Raw genomic sequence first — 16,383 nt, forward strand, 5'->3', positions numbered from 1 at the left:
CTTTGCGCAGCGGGATATGGACGGCATTTTTTACTGCAGACGGATCATCGACCGCTATTGCAAATTTTTGGCTCTAAGAAAGGCATACCGATTTATACAGCAAATAGATTGCAAAGATTTGCATTAACTCTGCAATTATACGATTTTGAGATCGAATACGTAAGAACTGAGCAGTTTGGCAACACGGATATATTATCCAGATTGATAAAAAACCGTTTGCAACCAGAGGATGATTATGTTATCGCCAGTATAGAGATGGAAAGAGATGTAAAGGCTATGGAGATAGAGGCTATGAGTAATTTTCCTATAAGCTTCAGGGAAATAGAAAGGCATACATCGGCAGACGCGATGCTACGTAAAGTGCGACATTATATACAAGATGGTTGGCCAACAAGCGTGTCTTACGGTAATGAGCTAGCATGTCTTAATAGCAGAAAGGATGCTTTAACGCTTATTGATGGTTGTATTCTTTTCGGGGAGAGAGTGGTGATACCACAAAGATTGCGAGAGCGTTGTTTGAAGCAATTGCACCAGGGTCATCCAGGTATGCAAAGAATGAAGTCAGTTGCACGAAGTTATATATATTGTCCATTCTTGGATAGAGATATAATGGAGTATGTCAGAACATGTTCATCGTGTGCAACTGCCGCAAAATCACCACCACATGAATCTCCACAGGTTTGGGGTACAACTCCATGGGAGCGCATACACGTAGATTATGCAGGACCTATTGATGGGGAATATTTTCTGATTGTAGTTGATGCACACTCTAAGTGGCCGGAAATATTCAAGACACCAAGTATTACATCAACAGCTACGATAACTATGTTGAGAGGATTATTCGCCCGGTTTGGCATGCCGGTGACTTTAGTAACAGATAATGGTACGCAATTTACCAGCGAAGCATTCAGTGATTTTTGTTTGAAAAATGGTGTGCATCATATGAGAACAGCGCCGTTCCACCCTCACTCAAACGGCCAGGCCGAGCGTTTTGTGGATTCGTTTAAAAGGGCATTGCGGAAGATAAGAATTGGAGGCATGGCGTTACAAGAGGCAATCGACATATTCCTGCAAACGTATAGAACAACTCCAAATCCTCAGGTAGAGCAAAACAAATCACCCGCAGAGCTCATGTTTGGAAGACATATTAGAACCTGTTTTGAGTTACTGCGGCCGCCACCAAGACTAGAGAACCAAGCCACATACAACAGCACGAGATTATTCAAACAAAGCGATATAGTATTTATCAAAGAGTATAGCCGAAACAATTGGAAATGGATACCTGCGGTTATAGTTAGAAAGATTGGCCACGTAATGTATCTGGTGCAAACAAATGATCGGCGTACTAGGAGGTGTCATATGAACCAGATAAGACAACGATTTTATGAAAGCACAGAAAACAGTTCATTAGCTAGCATTCCTCTAAGTGTTTTGTAGGAATCGTGGAATTTACCGTTACCGCCGCAAACCACGATCAATCCTAGCGAGACAGAGACACCCGTTGCATGTACGTCTATACCTCAGACTCCTTCGACGTGCATGTTACAGCCAGAAAGCGCGTCACAGCCAACAATAGCATCATCAAGGTCGACGCAGCATACCCCTTGTCATCGCGAAGCCCAACAGCCACTTGCACCTCGTCGCTCTTCTAAAAATAGAACGGTACCCAAAGGTTTGCACCCTATCGTATGAACTAAAAGGGGGAGATGTTGTGACGAGTAGAAAACGCCCTTAGGCACTCAGGAGCTGCGCGCCTCGGAACGTGAGTGTGTTCGGGTTTAGCCAGGGATCGTGAGGACACTCTCGGTTAAGCGGTCAAGCGAGTAGGAACGCGATTAGGAAGTAAGCGGAATAAAAAGTATCCTGTTAGCTGTATAAGTAAACGCGTGTTGTTTAACGTATGATATTACGAACCACCCGAAAACGTAACACGTTGTACCTAAGGTAACCTGCTGTCGCAACAAGGATAGAGATCTGGTCAGTAACCGGCCAGAGGTCCTCTGGCGGTGGGCTCAGTACTTTGATGAATTACTCAACGACCAGTTTAACGAACAGCTAGAAGCGCCACTAGCAGATAGTGTCATGCTACTGCCACCTAGCATAGAAGAAACACGAAAGGCTATCCGTCGGCTGAAAAATAACAAGGCACCCGGAACCGACGGAATTGCAGCTGAACTGGTCGAGAATGGAGGTGCAAGACTAGAAAACGAGATTTTCAAATCGTTACTGAGCGGTGCGCTTTCCACCAAAAGCGATCGAAAAAGCGAGCAGAAATGTCAGGGAAAACGCTTGGATTCCGATCGAAGAAATATTTCAATCCAGAAATTTCAGCGCTGAAAATTTCGAAATATTTCATTTATAAATTTGCAACAATTTTGAATGCGAAATATTTAACAGCCATGGGCTGTGAAATATGTTTGCAGTTTGAGTTTGAGAAGTTTTCGATCACTTTGCGCAGCGGGCTCGCTTCTTCGATCGCTTTTGGTGGAAAGCGATCGAAAATCAGAGCTACAAAACTGCTCGATTTTGTCGTGCGGGTTGCAACAATTTTGAATGCGAAATATTTCACAACCATGCGCTGTGAAATATGTTTGCAGTTTGAGTTTGAGAAGTTTTCGATCGCTTTGCGCAGCGGGATGTTTGCAGCTTGAGTTTGAGAAGTTTTCGATCGCTTTGCGCAGCGGGAGCATGAGTTTGAGAAGTTTTCGATCGCTTTGCGCAGCGGGTCGTCACAACACAACGTTATTTCGGTGACCTGTTATCGCTTGGTAAAACTTTCGTGTCGGTCCGTACGCCGCTCTGGTTTGCTCAAGTTCTCGCATGTTTTGCTCTTCCAAAGCATGCTTCTTGGAGCGGTGAACTCTTTTCTCTTCGCGTCTGAGCCGTGAATATTCCTCTGCGCATGCCCGCGTTCTATGCCGTTGCTGCATTGCTCGGTATGCAGTATTCTTACGTTCGGTCACTTGTCTGCAATCATCGTCGAACCAGCCAGATTTGGTGTTGCCACGAGGTGTATTTTCTTACACAGTTTATTAATTTTGTTTTCTTGCACAGTTTATTATTTTTGTTTTTAGAGCGTTCCACCTCTCGCTCGTAGTTTCAAATCTATTTTCTGGTAGTAGAGACTCTTCTAAAGCGGCTTTGAATTCCTTAGAGAGTCCGTGTTGAGCCGATGCTGCGAGTTTTCTCCGCCCCCTTTGGCGCGGGGGTGGGCGATTCTACAACGTATCACTAAGCCAACCAAGTAGTGATCGGAATCGATATTGGCTCCTCGATATGTTCTGACATTTAATAGACTCGATTGTCGTCGGCGGCTTACTAACACGTGGTCGATCTGGTTGAAAGATTCTTCATCCGGATGCGCCCATGTAATCTTGTGGATGTGCTTCCGCGCAAATTTGGTACTTCCTACAACCAGATTGTTCGCTGCGGCGAACTGGACCAATCTACTACCATTATCGTTACTGTGCTCATGCAGACTGTGACAGTCAGTGTATTGGCGGTACATTGGCTCCCTACCGACTTTTGCGTTGAAGTCCCCCAGGATGATTATGAGGTTATGCCTGGGGCACGCATCTATAGTTCTAGTGAGGCGGCCGTAAAAAAGGTACTTCTCCTCTTCCTCTTTATCTTTGGTAGGGGCGTGAATGTTTATGAGGCTTATGTTAAAGAATTTGCCTCGCAGGCGCACGGTGCATAGCCTATAGCCTTGAAATCTATGATTACGGATTTCAGCCGGAGACCTACGTCGAAACCCGTTCCGTGCACGCGGTGGCGGTCGTGGCAGCTGTAGTAAATGTCGTAGCAATTCTTACCACGCCTGTTGTGTACACCGTTCCCTAGCCACCGAATCTCTTGTAGAGCTACGAGGTCCATGATCAGTGTGGCTAGGGCATCATCAAATTTTTTCAAGGCTCCGGCTTTGCTAAGAGTGCGTACGTTCCATGAGCCCATTTTCAGAGTAGTCCGGGGGCATTGCGTATGGTCGGTATCGGGATGTCCGTTTCGAAAATTTCTGTGGCTTTCCGTAGTCGTTGATTCATGGGACTGGGTGACTGGCCCCGCGCCCACGTGACCGTTTTGTTTAGTGTCGGGTTGCCCCCCCCCCCCCCCCCCCCGACGTTCAGGCACCCGGTTTCCCGGGATACCCACCCCCTTCCTGGTTTGACGTATGCCACCATCCGCCCAAGGGGTTGGGTCAAACCCGTGTACCCAAGCTTGGATATGTGGTGACACATGTTACCACTCTGCACGACGAGGACGTGTCGGAATAGAAGTTGGATGGGAGAGCCTGTATTATCCCTCACTGGGGTTTCGGATCCCATCCCATTACAGAGCACAGTACCAACCAAAACACAGTATCAAATTCAGAGACAGAAATGGCAGCTGTTTTAAGACAATATTTATCAATATTTTTATACCGTACGACGAAAATGCAATCCGTGATTGTATTCACTTAATAAAAAAACCCCAATGTGAGGTTCTCTGCAGCCTGTAAGCGATTTAAAATCCTGCGAACAACCATCCAGTATCGACTTAGTTCCCAGTAGCAGTAAGCAACAACCAAAGGCCCAAAATCTATTTTGTTGTGTGAAGAAGAAAAACAAATTCCGTCGTGCATTATCCAAATGCAACGACGCGGGTTTTCTATTTCACGTACCAATTTAGTAAGAAAAATTGCAGATTACCTAACATCGAATTCAAGAACTACGCTATTTAAGGATAACCTACGTGGTTTGTTACTTGTTGCAAGCTTAATTCATATTTTATGATTTTTTTAAAGTAATTTGTGATACGTTTTATTTGCATTTTTATTGTACAGGACGAAAATGGGTTGATGAATTTTTAAGGCGCATCCCTGGAATAACGTTTTGTAAATTTGAATTTGTATCATCAGCAAACAGTAGAATCGGTTAAAACGATATAAGAGGCTGGATTATTTCAGTTAGCACGTGGCAGATAGAGAATTATTTGGGTGATGTTTTGCAAGATCTTTCAAGAATTTTCGATGGAGATGAATCCTCTTCTTAGGGGAAGGTAGGTAAAGACGGACACGTTAAGGGAAATGGTAAAAATCTAAGGACATATAAGTGAAACGACCATGAAAATGTGCCCACATTATCTTACACTCATGTTTTATCAGAAAATGTATTGAAACTTTTAAGTTTCCATCAATTTTTGCGTTTTTTTCATGAATGAAAAACACGATGTTTTTCGTGCGCTTTTGAAATGTTCGGGTAAGACGGACACCTGATATGGGAAAGATGGACACCATGAAGGGTACGATGGACACCTATAGAAAACGTTGGAAATTGAAGAATTTTGAAGTATTTCAACAAATTTTATCGCTTTCCACGTCCTGGTACGTTTATAAACCAATTCTTGGCCTATTGCAACGACGATTCATTCAGCTGGGGATTTAGGAATTGTAAGCACCGTTTCTAACATATCATTGAATGCAGCATCTAAAACATTATTGAAATATTGCACACTAACAGCTGACGTTGCTCCAGCTTACAGAACAATAGTCTAGAACTTCCTTTAAGGAAATTACTTCGCGAAAAGACCACGACCCCAGTATTTTTTGAGGGACATGTTAAGCCATTTTCCACCATGTGAAAATTCAACATTTGATATTTGTAATCCCATAGAATTTCTCATCTATTCCTGAACGATGTCGTATCAATGCCTCATCTTTTTATTGCTTAAAGTTGTCCAAGTCGTGGCAAGATATCGGATTTCGTGAAGCGACTCATCAGCGTCGAGCGAGTAATAACATAACAAATGGCTACTATTTTGACCGGTGTTTCATTTATCGCTTATTTCAATACTTTCTCTAGTTGCTGATTGGTTTATAGCTTCGGAATACACTTATTTAAGGTATTTGAAGAAATCTATTCTTCACGAATTGATATAAGAAGTAAAATAAATCAATAAATTCAGTGTCCATCTTTCCCTGCAACAAAGTGTCCGTCTTTCCCGCTTTGGTGTCAGGATGTTTAAACCACCAGAAAATAATATTTTGTATTACTTTCATCCTCGTTCTTTCGCCAGTTTTTTCATTAATGATCACGACAACTCATTCATGAAATAAAACTTCCAGAAATATAAACAATACCAATTGTAGAGCTTAAGATCCGTAGTAGTTAAATCAGATCCACAAGGGTGCACATGAATGAAAATTTATTTTGTTCGTGGATTTAACCAATGTTGCATATAATATGCCAAAAATGTTCTCAAATGTGTTGTTTCACTTGAAGTTAGGATGCTGCATTGTTGATTTTTTCGAAAATTACCATTTTTATGCATTTATGAGAAGTGTCCATTTTACCCGCAGTGTCCGTCTTTACCTACCTTCCCCTACCTGCATCCGAAATCCAAAGAAGTTCTCGCTCAAAAAGGATCCCGGAATGTATACGAAATTGAAAAAGGCACCAGGAAAACAAAATATCACAGTAATGTTTTCGTTCAACGCCAGTGGATTACTTGTGCATCCACATGTGATATTTCCGGGACAGCGATTGAGAAAAGACATTTTGCAAGGGTTTCCATCTGCATGGTTTATAGGATAAAGTGAACGGGGGTGGATGGATAATAGCAATTTTAGAGACTATATTGAAAAGGTGTTTCATCCATGTTTAGTGAAACAAGGTGTAAAGTTTCAAGTTCTTTTATTTGTTGATGCTCATGTCTCACACAAATCGATTGAAGTTGCTGAACAAAATAATACGATGCTAGGAACTAGCCGGCAAATGGTCTGAGCGTAGCGAGAACGGTACTCAGAACTCTGTATTCCTTTTTTTAGTAATGAGATAATGTGCACAGTATGAAGTCTGCTCGCAACTGGGATTAAGATCGAAACAAAAGACAATTGTCTGCGCTATGGCACGTGCGCGCTTTTGGTGGCCGATCGGCCCTTCCTAGAATTTTCGTTTATCAACCACAAACCAGATAGATTTCGAATCACAAGCGTACCCAAAACGAAATCAGTCCATCTTCAGAACTCGACTCGACTCGATCGGTCACAAATAAACGAATTTGTCACAGCAGAAAAACCCCAACTATACGTTTATATGTTAAAATTCAAAACATTTTGTATAATTTTACTAGCTTTATATCCAAAAACCGCTCATATAACCTAGCCCACTGATGTAGCTGTGTTCAAACCCCTTAAAGAAGCTTGGAGGTCTTTATTAAAACAATGCCGTTTTCACACTCCTTCGCATAATTTCTACCTCAGTGACTTCGACCAGATGCTAAAGAAAGCAATGAAAACATATATCAAAACAAACAGTATAAAACAACGGATTCCGTACATGCGGATTGTATCCTTTTGATCCTGATCACGCAGACTATACAAAATGTTTAAACAAAATATCGCCATCATCTACCTACACCGATAATGAAACAAGTACTTTAAATATTCCAGTACATGCAGAAGACTCCACACCAGTCACCCCCCCCCCCAAATTCGGGACAATTTGATTCGATTCTGATTCAAAAATTATGTTATGCATTAAACATGATTGACAAAGATACAGTTAAAAAGTTTACAGAGCCAGAAATCACAAAATTATCTCGCCGCGAAAGATGTATTAAATACTTCTACAAAGAATGCATCAATCCATACATAACACTGGAACCTACTGAAGGCTTGAACACCGACGATATTGAAGCATTTCCCATACAAACCCCAGACCATTACAACATTGAAACGGAACCATCATCTGCAACGGATTATCAGCCACATTCAGAACACTCTCAACACATACACAACGAAAAATTTCCCAGTCCATCATACAACGCCCAGCAAAACACGTCGAATTTAAATAGTGAAAAATATTCCACTATAGTAGATCATCCAGTGGCGGATCTAACGGTAGGCGGACTAGGCGGTCGCCTGGGGCCCACCGATGTAGTGACCCCGTAGATCGCCATTCTATAGTATGCCATATAGACAGAGTACTAGCGACAAGGGCTCCCGGAAGGATGACCGTTGGGGTCGCAAGGCTGGCGAATCATTTGCAACCCCCCCCCCCCCCCCGTCAACAAAAATTTTAGAGCCTGTGACTGATGATCGAAAGGGCCCCCGACGGCATTTCAATCTCCCAACAGCAAGTTTAGTGCCGCTACCACCCCTCTCCCCCCCTCCAGCCACAACAACATTTACCATTTACCCCAGCCTCAGCTCGTCGTTCCGCCTAGGGCCCCGATACCCTTAATCCGCCACTGAGATCATCTCAAAGAACATTTCATTAAGCAAGAAGCACTTACTATGGAACTAGTTGAACCAGCAAGAGCGCAGAACAAACTATCGAAGTTGAAGCCCTAGAGAAAAAAAACTGTTTGAAGAAACAAGTCCATCTGAATACTCTATTGCTTTTTGATCTGCTTTCTGCACCTAGTCGTTGCCTAAAACACCTTAATTTTAATTGATATCACCCATGATACCATCATGGAGACGTCAAAAACTGCCAGCACGTTCACAAAATAGGACAACCCAAAATTGATAATTAAAGTGCTTTTCAACGCCCTTTTTATGCAAGGGAGGGTGTGAAAATGCCTTAATAATTTTTTTTTCCTAATATTTCCATTGATTAAAACATTTACCGACCCATATTCGCGTTGCCAAAAATACCCAATTGACATTGGTACTAAAATTTTGTTCTAAATTTGCTCGATTGGTGCACAAACCGTCCAAAAGTGTGGATGTGTGTGTGATCACCCGTGTATGAAGTGACAAGCATGATTTGAGCGTGTGATCTTCTTGTAGCGAACGACGATGACATCATTTTCAGCTGTCATTTATTTGGCTTTGGTGTTTGACAAAGAAGAAAATAAATTTTGTGCTTTGCTGTTTTGCGAATATTTGTTTGGATTTTTTTAGTAAAATGACTACACAACCAATGAAGAGGAGCAGAATAGTTACTTCTCGGCGGAACAAGAAGCTTGTAGCTATGTCCACGGAGTATGTGGTGGGAGAGGGGGCGGCAGAGGGTGCAACTGCCACCGCGACTTGGCCAAGGATGGAGGAAGGGGAAGGAGGAACAAACCGGTGAAAAACATTCGACCGGAATTGCCACAGGAAAGAGAAGGAATAGAACCTGACTGGTTGTTGGACGTGCCGAACTAACCAGGTCGAGGGAGGGGGAGGAAGCGATTGATCGTTGGACTAAGCCGAACTGATCAGGTCGAGGGTGGGAAAAGGAGAGGAAGTCACTGATCGTTAGAATATGCCGAACTGATCGAGTCAAGGTGAGAGGGTGAGGAGGGGCCAAGGGGGGAGTGAGCAAATTGACCAACTGCGCCAGAGAGCGCCCAAGAGTGTCCAGCTGTAGCTACCCGCCAAGGACTACCGAAGGATTCTAGGGCTGTGTCGAGTTGAGGATATGAAAATAAATTTCGACTCCGAACAATTTGCTTTTTCTCTCGAATCTCATTTGGATTTATTTCTGCTCATCCTATGGCCTAAACACAGGCATGCGCTTCTAGCGATTGTTACATTGAATTACAAGGTTACATTTACATCATGGCTCCTTATCGAAGGAACAATGGCAATCTGCCATGATGTCAATCTTCGCATCGATTAATAGTCCTGCAGGTTGCATATCTGCAGGCGGATTTTTGTTACAAATCGAACAGTATGATCGGCAGAAGAAGCGAAATGACGACCGAAGTGTACCGGCCGGTACCGAATGTAGCAACGTATTTTGTTGAAGAAATATTCTACTGATAATGTTCCAATTTTGTTATTTTAAAGAATAATTGTGTATTTACCATTCGTGTGCGCGACAATTTCATCCTTATTGTGTGAACAAAAAGTGTCGTAGATTATTGATGACACGATAGACACGATGCCTTGGATTTTATCGTATCAATTTATGTGATGTGTTGTTAAATAGCAAAGGTAAAGTGTTTATATTACCTTTGCTTTAGTATGGTCCAGGACTTTGAAAAAAACTGTAATAACATTTGGTCAATTGTAATACATTCGGATTGTTCTATTCGAAAAAAAAAAACGATAAATTTCACCAGCAGCAACAAATGCCTCCTTCAATGTTCATAGATCCTATATGGATATAATTATAGAATTTAAAATGATTTGCTATTTATACTTTATTTTATCTTGCAGGTTTAACATCCAAGTACGATGACCACGCGCAAGCAGTATACGATGCAGAAGTGCTTATGGGAACATCGTCTCACAACAGCGATACCGATTACACCAGTGATCGTTCTTCTGAAAGCGAAACCGACGCCGTGGCTGAAGGGTCCACTGTTTGCAAACTTGGGCAGTTGTACATAATCAGCTACGCTCGTCGGTAAATGAAATTTTAGCTATTTTTGGAATATGGACGGATTTACTTCTTCCCAAGGATTCTCACACGCTATTGAAAACGCCAAAAACCATCGAGAGAGGTACAATCAATAGCGGGCGATGAATTTTGGTACAAAGGGATGGAAAACAATCTCGTCAATTATTTTAAGTAAGTTTTGAAAATAATTTAGCCTTAACAGTGTCTGGTAATTGGGTGTATTTTAATTGTATTTCGATTGTTCTCATTCTGATTCATTTAGGTCAACTGTTCCATCAATCGACGAATTGTCGATATAGGTGTCGATACACCACCCTCTTCATAGAGGTGGACCTACACAGGTCTGGCCGATCCTTATGAAGATTGTAGAACTGCCCTCAGCACCAATTATGATGATCGCGGTGTTTTGTGGACCAGCAAAACCAACTCGATCCAAGCTGTTATTGCAGATTCTCCTGCGTGGGCTTTCCTTAAAGGTATGTAAATATACAATCATTGCTTATATGTAAACATGTAAACACACAACCATTGCTTATTTATTGCCGTGGCGAGCTGACAAGCAAAGTCCATAATATTCAGCATATAGCACGAGACTGTTTAAATTACGGACCGTGACATAAGCCTTCTACTTACGACTATGAGAATTATTTGAAAATTTTTAAAACGCTCGTCTCGTTTAGATGTAGCCTCCAAGTTGCAGCACGTTATAAAGAACGTTCCGCAAATGAAGTAGCTGCTGCAAGTAAGCAGAAACCAATGGCTTCTAACAAAGGGTAATGAGATTAAACAATTTAGGAGTTGAAAAGATTGATGGATGTTTTATAGTATCTGGAAAACAATTTGAATGCTGCTCCAGTTTATTTTCATTTGCTTTGCGTGCGGATGATCCGGAATTGGAATTTTCATCTTTGGACATTCTTATTCACAAAGTTGATGCAAATGTTCAGATGTGTGAAGTTAACATTTCTCTGTTAGATATTATATGTAAACTTGTAGCTGTCTATCCTCCATCAAAACCTGGCACAGTTGTTTTTCCCCTCTTTTGCATACCCTCCAGTCGGATTAAAATTCATTGACACGTATTCACTAACATTTTACTTTAAGAATCATTCTGTAGCTAACCACTTATTTGCTCGTAGTTGTAGTTTATTGTAGTTTTGTTGGTATTTTTAGTTATGATGATAAAAAAAGAAGGTGTATGCAAAAGCGGTTGGAAACCATTTGTGTTCATAAAACGTTGTTGTTTTTAGTGCAATGCTGTTTAAGCATTGCCTAGGAAATTATTCATGAACTGTTTTCAAACGCTTTTGCATGGGAAAGCGGTGGGTCTTATCATCGTAATTATTTAATAACATATTATTCCTGATGCCTGGTAGATCTTGTTTGTAGCAATTAAAATTTTTATTTGTAATAAAACAACATTACCTTGTTTCATTAATTTGATTAATTTACTGCATGTCTAATGTTCTGTAATTTAATTTTTTCGATTTTTCTCTTAAATAAACTTCACGTCAGTATTGGGTACTATAATGCGTAGAGTAAATGTACCAATAGTGGTGCAATTTGTAGTGGTACCGATGTGTTTCAATGGATTTAAAGTGTTAGGAAGGTAAATTCTTGAATATTTTAACACATAGCAATTGAAATATGTTTTATCTTCGCAATCACAACCATTTTTATCACGAAATACATCAAATTTATGAAAAAATACATATTTTTGTGACTGCTTCGTTGTACCTATAATGGTGGTATGGTTCCTATAGTCGTTGTATTGTAGCGCCCGATAGTTAAGGCCGGGCTACATTGACTCGCAAGTGTAATTTCGATTTTCACTAGCGCATCTGGCGGCGACCAGCGCAAGCTAGATGTCTGTATAATTTATGTGTCAAAATTATTCATACTTGGTGTCTCATCAAGTTTCGATCAGGCTGCTTGTATGCCGTTTTAAATGTTGATAAACGCCTACAAATTGGAACAAAGCAAGCCGTTAATTGTTGTTGGTGGACAAATCGTCATTGATACAAAGCGCTGGGCAAAATTTTTCACCATCTTCCAACATCTATCCATCATTGGGTAAAATTATAGCCTCCTCGACCCAAAACGTTTTTTTTACAGATAAATTATACCAGCATGTAGCTTCAACCCGCCACCGCTAGATGGCGTACGCGTTCACAAAAATTACACTACGGAGTACGATCAATGTAGCCCGGCCTTTAGGCAATTAGTATAATACTAGGAATAATCAATTATAGTAAGCAATTATGGTAGCGATCGTTTATGGTACAGGAAGGATAGGAAGGATAGGAATAATTATAGCAAGTAAATTACATAAAAATGCATTAGCTAGATAAGGACAGAATATAGGGTGTGTAGGATTGCGCCCTACACTAGATTACCTTAAACTCGCGATTCGAGTTTCAAAGGGAGCAAAAATCAGCACGATACCAAATACACCTGAGAGCGCTGACAAGTGTCAAGTAAGGGCTACCCGCCAAGGACTCTGTACAAGATTTGCCAGCTGGGTGATTTGAAGATATAGAACAATAAATTCTGACTCCACAATCTGTGCTGTTAACTGAATTCTGCATATATTTCTTCGGGTACTTATTACAAAGTGCTGTGCTCCGTTAGCGATGTTTACATTTTGGGGTTTGTACGCTGGCTTAATTTCCCCTCTTTCCGTGAACATACAAATGTTTCCTTATGATTAGCCAATACACCACCCTTTGACCCCATAGTTTGCATAATTAACTATGTAGATGGCGCTACTGTGAAGTGTGGAATAGTTGTGTTATTACCTCGAGATGGCGCTGCTCTTGGTTTTACGGCTTACTTCGCGTATACAACAAATTGCCTACATTTGGCGCATTTAAATCCTAAACATTCTGCCACCTTAAATTGGAATCAATTTAACCTGGTTTAGGCAGCACGCATAATTTAACTAGTGGTCTTGTTATTGTTGTACCCTTACTGTTAATCACTGTAGCTACTCTTGAATGACCATCCTTTCCTGTATATAATTTAATAATTCGTGCCAATGGCCATCTACAAGGTGGAGTATTTTCTTATCTAATCAACACTAACGTTCCTATTTCGAAGTTCTGCTCAGTGCCCTTGAACCATTTTGATCTACTTTGTAATGAATGGAGATATTCGTTGTGCCAACGATCCCAAAACCGTCGCTTGAGTTGTTGCACTTGCCGCCAATGGTTGAGACTAGGCATGTGTAAAATGAACGAGAATCGCACCGTTCGAACAGTTCGGTAAAGTGAACGAACGAACGAGATTCTTAACAAAAAGAACGACCAGGACTTTTGGAAGAAACTGACTACACCGAACGCGTTCGAACGTTCCGTCAGTGTTTGACGGCACACATAAATGTGGTAATGAAACGTGCAAAATCATATTGCTTTCTCGCTCTTTCTCGCACCGTGCGAACGGGTCGTCAGAGATCAAAATGTACCCTGTTGGTGTTGAAATCGTACCCATACAACTCAATTCCTCGAACGCCGTCGAATTTGTCCAGCAGTGTTCGATACGTGTGCTGTTGGTGTGGAAATCGTATCTATACGACTGAATTTATCGAACGCGTTCGAACTGGTGTTCGATCTGTGTTCTGTTGGTGTGTAAATCGTACCTACACAACTGAATTCATCGAACGCGTTCGATCTGATCGGTTAGTGTTCGATCTGTGTACTGTTGGTATGTAAATCGTACCTACACAACTGAATTCACCGAACGCGTTCGATCTGGTGTTCGATCTGTGTTCTGTTGGTGTGGAAATCGTACCTACACAACTGAATTCATCGAACGCGTTCGATCTGATCGGTTAGTGTTCGATCTGTGGTCTGTTGGTGTGTAAATCGTACCTACACAACTGAATTCATCGAACGCGTTCGATCTGATCGGTTAGTGTTCGATCTGTGTACTGTTGGTATGTAAATCGTACCTACACAACTGAATTCACCGAACGCGTTCGAACTGGTGTTCGATCTGTGTTCTGTTGGTGTGGAAATTATACCTATACAATTCAATAGATCGAGCCCGTTCAAACGCATTAGTCATTGTTCGCGAATGAACTGAACTGAATTGATTGCGCTCATCATGTTTATCCATGTTTAAGTAGTTTTTTTTATAGAATCCTTGAGCGTGTATAAGACATAGGGTACAATATATGCTGGAGACATTTTTGCTCGTATTAGTTTTTTACATGCTAGTTTTTGGTCGGTTTTGCGATAGATTGTGTTGACCAGACAGCAGATGGGCTGATTTATTTAATGTTTTTAAATGATTGGTTTCAACCGCAGAATGAGTACTTCTTTGGCTACAGTATGCGTCTATGGTGGGTAAATGAAAAAAATAACGAATGTTCTTTGTGAATAAAAACCCCATGAAAAAAAGAACGAAAGAATCGTCGTTCACGTTCGGTTCTTTTTGGTGAGCGAACTAGTTCGTTCGCGTTCGGTGAAAAGAATCGTTTTGCCCATGCCTAGTTGAGACGGTTCTCTGGAATGTCTGCTGAGATGATGTCTGGAACATCCTTCATGTGTGTACCGATCAAAAAATGGCCTGGTGTCAGCGCATTTACATCCGAGGGATCATCGGTAAGAGCGGTGATAGGGCGGGAGTTAAGACAACATTTAATTTCTGCTAGAACCGTTGTCATGTCCTCAAACGAAAGAGTTGATGCCCCGAGGACCCGTACCAGATGCGTGTTCATCGATTTTACTGCTGCCTCCCACAATCCGCCGAAATGTGGGGCTCGAGGAGGGATGAATTTCCAAGTAATTCCATGCTCCAGTGTCCAAGAAGTGATGGGTTGCAAGCGTTGCTCAGAATGCAACATTCTGTACACTTCGTTGAGATGATTATTAGCGCCCTTAAAGTTGGTGGCGTTGTCTGAATGGATCTCCGGAGGTAGTCCCCGGCGGGCCACAAAACGACGTAGTGCAGAGAGGAAGGCTTCAGTCGTCATGTTGGATACCAGTTCAATGTGTACTGCACGGGTGATGAAACACACGAAGATCGCTGCATACGCCTTTGTGGGGACTGCCCGGCGGTGGGTACCTTTCACCAAAAGAGGTCCGCAATAGTCAACACCGCTTATCGAAAACGGTCTTGCAGCATTTACTCTGCCGGATGGCAGATCTCCCATGAGAGTATTTGTCGGGGGCGGCCGAGCACGGAAGCACGTATAACACTCGTGATGAATCTTTCGTGCCAAATTACGCCCATTGATGATCCAGAATCGTTGCCGGCTAATACTTAACATTAATTGCGGTGGAGCGTGCAATTGTGTCAAGTGATAATGTTTCATTATCATACTAGCCAATGGATGGTTACCAGGAACTACAACTGGATGTTTAGCGTCCATAGTGAGAGATGCATTTTCCAGTCGTCCTCCAATCCTGATGAGTCCATCTGCTCCTAGTTGAGGGTTGAACCATTTCAATTTGGATGATGCAGCAACGGGTTGGTTACGTTGAAGTGCCATAAGTTCTGACTTAAAGCATTCGTGTTGAGCGCGTGGACACAGCTGATCCTCTGCATCTCTCAGATCTGCAGTGGTTAGACCAATTCTATCATAACTGCGTCGATTGTGTCGCCGATTGAAAAACTGGATCCAGTATGCCATTATCCGTCGAAGTTTTGAATACGATGAATAAAGCGAAAATATTCTATGTGGTGTCACATCCACTACTGGATACGCTAATAGTAATGCTCGCTGTTCTTCATTGGCATCCTGACTGTCATATGACATTGGTGTAAGTGGCCATTCATGTTGCGGTGAACGCATCCAACTTGGACCCTGTCACCATAAGGAACTGTTGAGAAGATCGATGCAGGAACATCCTCTTGAAGCCAGATCTGCAGGATTTTCCACTCCAGAAATGTGTCGCCAGCTGCTGCCCTGAGTCATCTGTTGTATTTGAGACACTCGATCTCCAACAAATGGCTTCCATCGGCTGGGAGGAGACCGAAGCCAATGTATCACGGTCATTGAGTCGATCCAGAACACAGCAGGATACGTGTATGCTACTGCCCTTTTTACTCGTTCATAAAGTTG

Source organism: Anopheles gambiae, chromosome 3 (assembly GCF_943734735.2).
Source record: "Anopheles gambiae chromosome 3, idAnoGambNW_F1_1, whole genome shotgun sequence".
NCBI classification, from domain to species: domain Eukaryota; kingdom Metazoa; phylum Arthropoda; class Insecta; order Diptera; family Culicidae; genus Anopheles; species Anopheles gambiae.